A 7,499-nucleotide genomic window follows, 5' to 3' on the forward strand; every position below is an offset into this window, starting at 1 on the left:
ATGAAGATAGTTTAAGGGACCTCTGGGACAACATCAAGCATAACAACATTTGCATCCTAGGAGTATCAGAAGGAGAAGAGAGAGAGCGAGGAGCTGAAAACTTATTTGAAGAAATAATGATGAAAAAATTCTTCAATCTGGTGAAAGAAATAGACATTCAATCCCAGGAAGCACAGAGAGTCCTAAACAAATGAACCCAAAGAGGACCACACCAAGACTCATCATAATTAAAATGTCCAGGGTTAAAGACAAAGAGAAAATCTTAAAAGAAGCAAGAAAAAAGCAATTAGTTAACTACAAGAGAGCTCCCATAAAGCTGTCAACTAATTTCTCAATAGAAACTCTTCAGGTTAGAAGAGATTGGCAAAAAATATTCAAAATAATAAAATGGCAATAATTGCATATACAAAACCCTTACATATGTTGCCTACAAGAGACTCACTTCTGATCAAAAGACACACACAGACTGAAAGTTAAGGAATGGAAAAAAGATAATTCATGAAAATGGAAATAACGACAAAAATCTGGGGTAGCAATACTTATACCAGACAAAAGAGACATTAAAAAAAGGCTATAACAAGAGACAAAGAAGGACCCAGTAATACCAATTCTCGGTATTTATCTGAAGAAACGCAAAACACTCCTTCGAAGGGACATGTGCATCCATATGTTCATTTCAGCATTATTTACAATAGTCAAGATATGCAAGCAACCTGGGTGTCCATCAATAGATAAATGGATAAAGAAGAAGTGGTACATATATACAATGGAATATTAGTCATAAAAAATAATGAAATCTTGCCAACTGCAACAACATGGATAGACCTAGAGGGTATTATTTTGAGTGGAATAAGTCAGATAGAGAAAGACAAATGCCATATGACTTCACTTACATGTAGAATCTAAAGAATGAAATAAACAAACAGGAACAAACTCATAGATAATGGAGAGCATTTTGATGGTTGCCAGATGGGAGGAGGACTGGGAAATAAGTAAAAATGGGGAAGGGATTAAGAAGTACAAATTGGTAGTTACAAAAATAGTCATGGGGATGTAATGTATAGCATAAGGAATATAGTCAATAACATTGTAATAACTATGTGTAGTATCAGATGGGTACTAGATTATTGAGGCAATCACTTTATAATTTATATAAATGTCTAATCATTATGTTGTACACCTAAAACTAATATATTTATGCCAATTGTAATTGAAAAATAAAAAATATATTTACCAAATGAGCCTTAACAGACACCTCATCAAAGAAGATTTGCAGATGGCCAATCACATATAAAAAGAAGCTTCATATCATATGTCATCAGGGAAATGCAAATTAAAACAACAATGAGATACCATTACACATCTATTAAAATGGCAAAATCTGGAACATTGACACCACTTAATGTTGACAACTATGTGGTACAACATGAACTCTTACACTTTGCTGGTGAAAATGCAAAATGTTATGGCCACTTTGGAAGACAGTTTGGCATTTTTAAAAGTAAAACTAAACATATTCTTGCCATACAATCCAGGCATTGGATTCCTTGATATTTACCCAGAGAAGCTAAAAACTTAAGTCCAAAAAGCCTACATACACATTTCTTGCAGCTTTATTCATAATTACCAATCTTGGAAGCAACCAAGATGTTCTTCAGTAGATGAATGGATAAATAATACCAAGACAATGGAATATTATTCAGTGTCAAAAAAATGAGGTGTCAAGCCATGAAAAGACATAGAGAAATTTTAAGTGCATATTATTAAATTAGATAAGCCATTTTATAAAGTCTATATGTGTATTATTCCAACTATATGATATTCTGTAAAAGGTAAAACTATAGAGACAACAAAAAGATCAGTGGTAACCAAGGGTAAAAGGGGCACACAGATTTTTAGAGCATTGAAAATACTCTCTATATAATTATAATGCTGAATACATGCCATACTTTTTCTAAATCCATAGAATGTACAATACCATGAGTAAAGCCTTAGGTAAAATATAGACTTTGGGTGATTATGATGTGTCAGTATAGGTTCATCCTTGGTAAAATGTGTACCATTCTGGTAAGTGATTAATAATAGGGGAGGACATGTAGCAGGGAGCAGGGGTCAGGGTTGTATGAAAAATCTCTGCACTTGCCTCTGAATTTTGTTGTAAACACAAAACTGCTCTAAAAATAAAATCTTAAAAAGTTACATGATCGCTTCTTGGCCTTTTGGCTAAGATCAAGACTAGTATCTATTCTTATCAGTTTAAAATAGTCAAATGAAAAAAATAGTCAAATACTATATCTAAAGTCTACCTTATCAGTAATTATATTATATATGCAAATAGATTAAACACTAGAATTAAAATTCAGATACATCCCAAATGTATTATAAATTTTACTCAGCTATTTGTTGCCTACAACATATACTTAGATTCAAAACATAATTAGGTTTAACGTAAAAGGATGGAAAATCATATACCATGAAAAACAGTAACCAAAAGAGAGTTGGAATGCCTACAATGCTATGAGCAATATTAAATCTTGACTCCTTGAAAAAATGACTACTTTAAGACTAGAAAAGAAATTACACAAAATGAGTCTTGAGCATCTTATAGTGTCAGAATGTTAGGAAGTTCTCAGACACATATACATACATACACACATGCACACACACACAACACACCACACACACATAATGGGAGTATGTTAAAGATGTCAAAGGGACACAGGGACCAACTGAAAAGAGATCCTAATGGCCAAAGCTGGAACAATTTGAGCAAAAAAAATCTATAAAATATATAAAATGGTATTTGGTTATAACTGAAAACATTAAAAAAGTGTGATTCCAACTAATATAAATAAATGTCTGAATAAATATATAAATGGGAGAGAATGGACAAACCTCCCCCATAAAGAAGAATTCCAAAAATGTATACATATACTCTGACTGAAAAAATGGAGCATAATTCTCCACTACTTAAGTGTGGGCTCCATAGTTAAATAAAGTATGGATTTTAGTTATAATGATCATATTGGTTTATTAATTGTGGCAAATGTACCATATTAATATTAGGTATTAATAATAGGAAAAACTGGGTGTTGAGCATATAAGAACCATGTAGTGTCTTCACAACTTTTCTGTATATCTAAAATTAATCTAAAACAAAAAATATATATTTTAAAAATAGTTTATGCATGTTGGTATAAACTGAAGGAGACAAGAATAGAAGACTTGAACATTTTGCTCCCATCACTCACAGAGCAGTGAATGAAGTCTTTCAAATCATCTGGTAATGTATGGTAGGGGGAAATATCCTAGAGGGGGAAAAATGAGAAAATTTATTCAGACAAGAATTAGAAAAGTCTAAGATGAAAATGAAGACAATAGAAAGGATAATGCAATGAGTTGTTGCAAACTATGAACATTTTGGAATCAACAATATATATTATTATACAGTTTTCTTTATCTATTAACATTATAGGCTAATATATTCAAAGCTATATATATTGTATTTCATGAGAAATTCAAGGGATTTGTCAAAGGCTTTTTTTTTTTTTTCCCTGAAATGTTCTCCTAATTCACTGACTTAGAACTTTTTTCTACTTGAGTCTTTCTTGACTAGAAGAGGACAGTGAATCAAACTTTAGCATTCATGCAATTTTGTAGAAAGATGAATTAAATGAGAAGGATGTAGCCTGTTTAAAATTCAGATTACAGACTGCTCCCACCATTGATTATGACTGGGTTGATTTCTAGTAGAATCATGCTGGAAGATGGTCATGTTGATTGTCTTTAAAATTCAACTTGAGAAATAAGAGTTTATTAAAATCTCCATGAAAATCTATTTGTCTTACCTCATGAAAATGTAGTTCTATGCACATACAGTTCTATTTTCCTGGAAATGAAGAAATGGAAAGTAATGGACTGATATTAACCCCTTAAAGCATAATATTTGTATTTTTAATTGAACTGTCTAGGAATCCTATATTTTTATTTAATTTGATAAAGTATTTAAGCCAATAAGTGAGACACTTGAGAGGAGAAATTAGTTTTCAATTTTAAATGTGCTATCGAGGGTCTGAAAATATAGCTATAAAGTTCTTAAAGTCTAAAAAAAGATTCATTTATGCAAGATGAGTAAGTTCTAGAGTTGCTGTGTGACATCGTGCCTATAGTTAATAACACTCTTTTGTGCACTCCAAATTTGTTAAAATGGTCAATCTCATGTTAAGTATTCTTAACAAAATAAAATAAAATCTTAAATAGGTCTTAAAAAATAACCACCAAAAATAATTTTTGTTCTTTGGAGCTTAAGTAGGAATCTGGTAAGGGAGAATGAATAGATTTGGAAATTACATAAATCTAGAATTTATTTACTGTAAAATATTAGTTAAGCTGCTTAAACTTTTGAACCTCGGTTTTCTCACATTTCATATGGGAATAATAATACCTCAAGCATAGAGTTCTTAGGCTTATTCACTAAGATATTATGTGGAAGCATTTGGTAGATTGTCAGGCACAAACTTGGCACTTTGTAGCCAGGAATATACAAATCACTCATTATATTAGATTTAGGAATATTAGCCCTCACAATTTAAAATTTGTTAGAATGGTAAATGCCATAAACAAGGGAATTTAAAAAGTGGCCATAGGCCACTACATTTCAAGCTGGAGATACCAAATTTTAAAAAAGTTAAGTAATATGCCCAAAGACATAGATTTTGTTAGTGCTGATTTCAGGCTCACAGCAGATATTTAGTTAGGTGAGTGACATGTACCCTATAGCACACCACCCAGGAATAATGTTTCCTACTATTTTTACAATAACTAAAGGCCACTTTTAAACTGAAAATCACATTTCTGGTCAGTTTAACTATTTAAATAACTTTTTCAGGAAAATGAATATGGAAAGCAAAAAAACTAACTAAATATGATCATTTTATTAAAGACAGATTTTCTTTCTAGTTAACTGTTGTAGAATAAGGTTTTTAATTTTCTTTTTCCATTTTAGAACCTATTGGGAATGCAAACAGTCATTTAAATTTAAGCTTAGATTTTACCCCAAACAGTCGGAGGTATAGCTAATCCTTACTAAAGCTGGTGAACATTCATTTTCCCTATCCAGATATTACAGTGGATCAGCTTGCTAAAATCCCCTTAGGATATGATCATGATTATATTATTTGGCTGATTCAATAAACAGGAAGAATAATTGCTAAGCTCTTCAGGGAACTGGTTGGGAAAATTATTCCCCAGATAGCCCTAGCAATTATTTACTTTGCTTAAACTTTCTTCTATTTTTGAAAATAATACTTTTCAATGTAATAAGTATAAAAATATTTGAAGATTTGGACATCATCTACAAAGACAGTTAAATACAACTCAACAATGGTGAGGAAGGAGGTTTCTAACACATCTTGATTCAAATGTGTCAATAGAAACTTCTCTTTCCTATCATAAGTTTTTTCCCATGATAATGGAGGAAAGACCATACGAGATACAGATATTAAACTTATAAAAGAGAGTGGGACAAAGGATTTTAGACAAATATGTTACACCAATTCTAGAGCATATGGCTGGATGTTGAAATACTCAGGCTTCTGATCTGTGCTATCTCTTGATATTTAAGCCCCCTCTTGGATATCTAAACCCTCTGCCTTTGGGATTTCATTCAATCACATGGCTTTAACTATCATTTGCATACTGATGACTCCAATTTATCTCTTACCCTAACCTCTTCCTAAATTCTAGGCTTAAAAATCAAACTGACAATTCAATCCCCATTTAAATATTTAATTGGTATTTCAAAATACACCTGAAACAAAAAAGCTAGACAGTTTTCTAAAAAATAAAACAGAAACACCTATCTTTCCACATCTTCATCTCAGTAAATAATACTTTTAGCATCTACTCAGTTAATTAAACCAAATCCTGGGGTATATTTTTGAGTTCTCTCTTTCTCTTATACCTTGTATCCAATTCATTTCCTGATCAATTTTACTTTTAAAATATATCCCTAGTTTACTATTTGTTATATTCTCTACTGATACTGCACTAGTCCAAGCCATCACCATTGCTCACCTAGATTTCTACGACAGCCTCTGAGCCCACTGTCCTCTCTTTAATACATCTACAACATAGCAAACTAATCCTTAGATCTGGTATTTTCCTTTTTATGAGTTCCCCATGGCTTCATTTTGTAAGTGGAACAAAACTGATTCTTACTTCAACTTTCAAGGCTGATGATATGGCCCCTGCACAATTCTGCTCTCTTAACTAACCATAATGGCCTCCTTTTAAGCAAACTTTGTAATTTCTGCTTCATCTACCTAAATAGCTCTATACCTGGATTCTTTGCCTCATTTATGTCTTGGCTTAAATACCACATCTGGAGAGTAGATTTATGGAATTAATGTCTAATTCTAAATGGAAGCTAAAGAGAAAAAACTAGTGTCTAGGAAAGAAAAATGTAGGTAAGTTCAGTGGAAGCTCTTCCTCCCCTACTAATGGATATCGGAAAAGAGGTTATAGCAAATTCTGTTGGAGTTAGGAGTTAGGACTTAGGGAAACTCTTTGAGTTTCCTTCAGTGAAATCTCTTTTAACCTGCCTAGCCTCATTCCCAGTCCCTTCACCAAACTGTCCCTATGGGACAAGGAGCAACTTAATCTGATAAACTGGACTTGTGTATCCCTGCCCCATTTCTTTCCCCACTAGAAATCCTATTCTACTAGATTCTCCTTGCTACATAGTTTATAGAGATAGCTTCTGCCTTTGAATTGAGTCGGTAAATTGGCCTACATCCCACTGAACTGCAGATATGTCATACCTTAATATCTGCTTCATCTGCAAAAGTTCTATATTGGTCCATATTTGCCTTATGTCACTTAATATATCTTTTAACTGCTCCAATATTCAAGTGCAGAAGAGGAATGGCATCTGTCAGAACTTCTTAAACTCCAAAAGCAGCATGTGCTCTTCCAGCATAGGTAACTAAAATGAACTACAGCTGGCTGTGAGCTAGAATCTGAAATGAAGCCTTGGTCCGACCTGAAACCAAGCAGTTGCACTTCTAGAAAAGGCCTTCTGTTTCAACATTAGAAGAAAAACTAATAATTGACATTTAATTAAAAAAAAATGTATATGACACTAACTCATAGCATGTAGGAAGGCTTAATAATTATATTTAAGTAATGAACAAATGAATGAATGGTGTTCTTTCTTTCCCTCAAGTGGCATAAGATACACATAATTCAACATGAGTAGGGATATAATTTGTTTGTCCCTGAAGATACAAACACAGCAGTAAAGCATACATGGCCACAAAATATATCCATTTATTCTACTTTTAAAATACATCCCTAATCCATCACTTATATTCTCTACTGAAAGTGCACTGTTCCAAGCTATCACCAGTGCTCACCTGGATTCCTACAACAACCTCTGAGCCCAAGGTAAGAGCAACCAAAGAAGATGAAAGACTAATGAAAATTATTCTAGTGGACAA

The 7,499-nt window shown here is 32.7% G+C and overlaps 2 pseudogenes; one reads left to right on the forward strand and one right to left on the reverse strand.

The window, feature by feature from the left end:
* LOC102883177 overlaps window positions 1-6,863 on the reverse strand; it is a 157,803-nt pseudogene extending 150,940 nt beyond the window's left edge.
* On the forward strand, window positions 2,204-2,311 carry LOC112471599 (annotated as a pseudogene).
* Window positions 6,864-7,499: the final 636 nt, after the last annotated feature.

This window comes from Pteropus alecto, unplaced genomic scaffold (genome assembly GCF_000325575.1).
Source record: "Pteropus alecto unplaced genomic scaffold, ASM32557v1 scaffold57, whole genome shotgun sequence".
Taxonomy (NCBI): domain Eukaryota; kingdom Metazoa; phylum Chordata; class Mammalia; order Chiroptera; family Pteropodidae; genus Pteropus; species Pteropus alecto.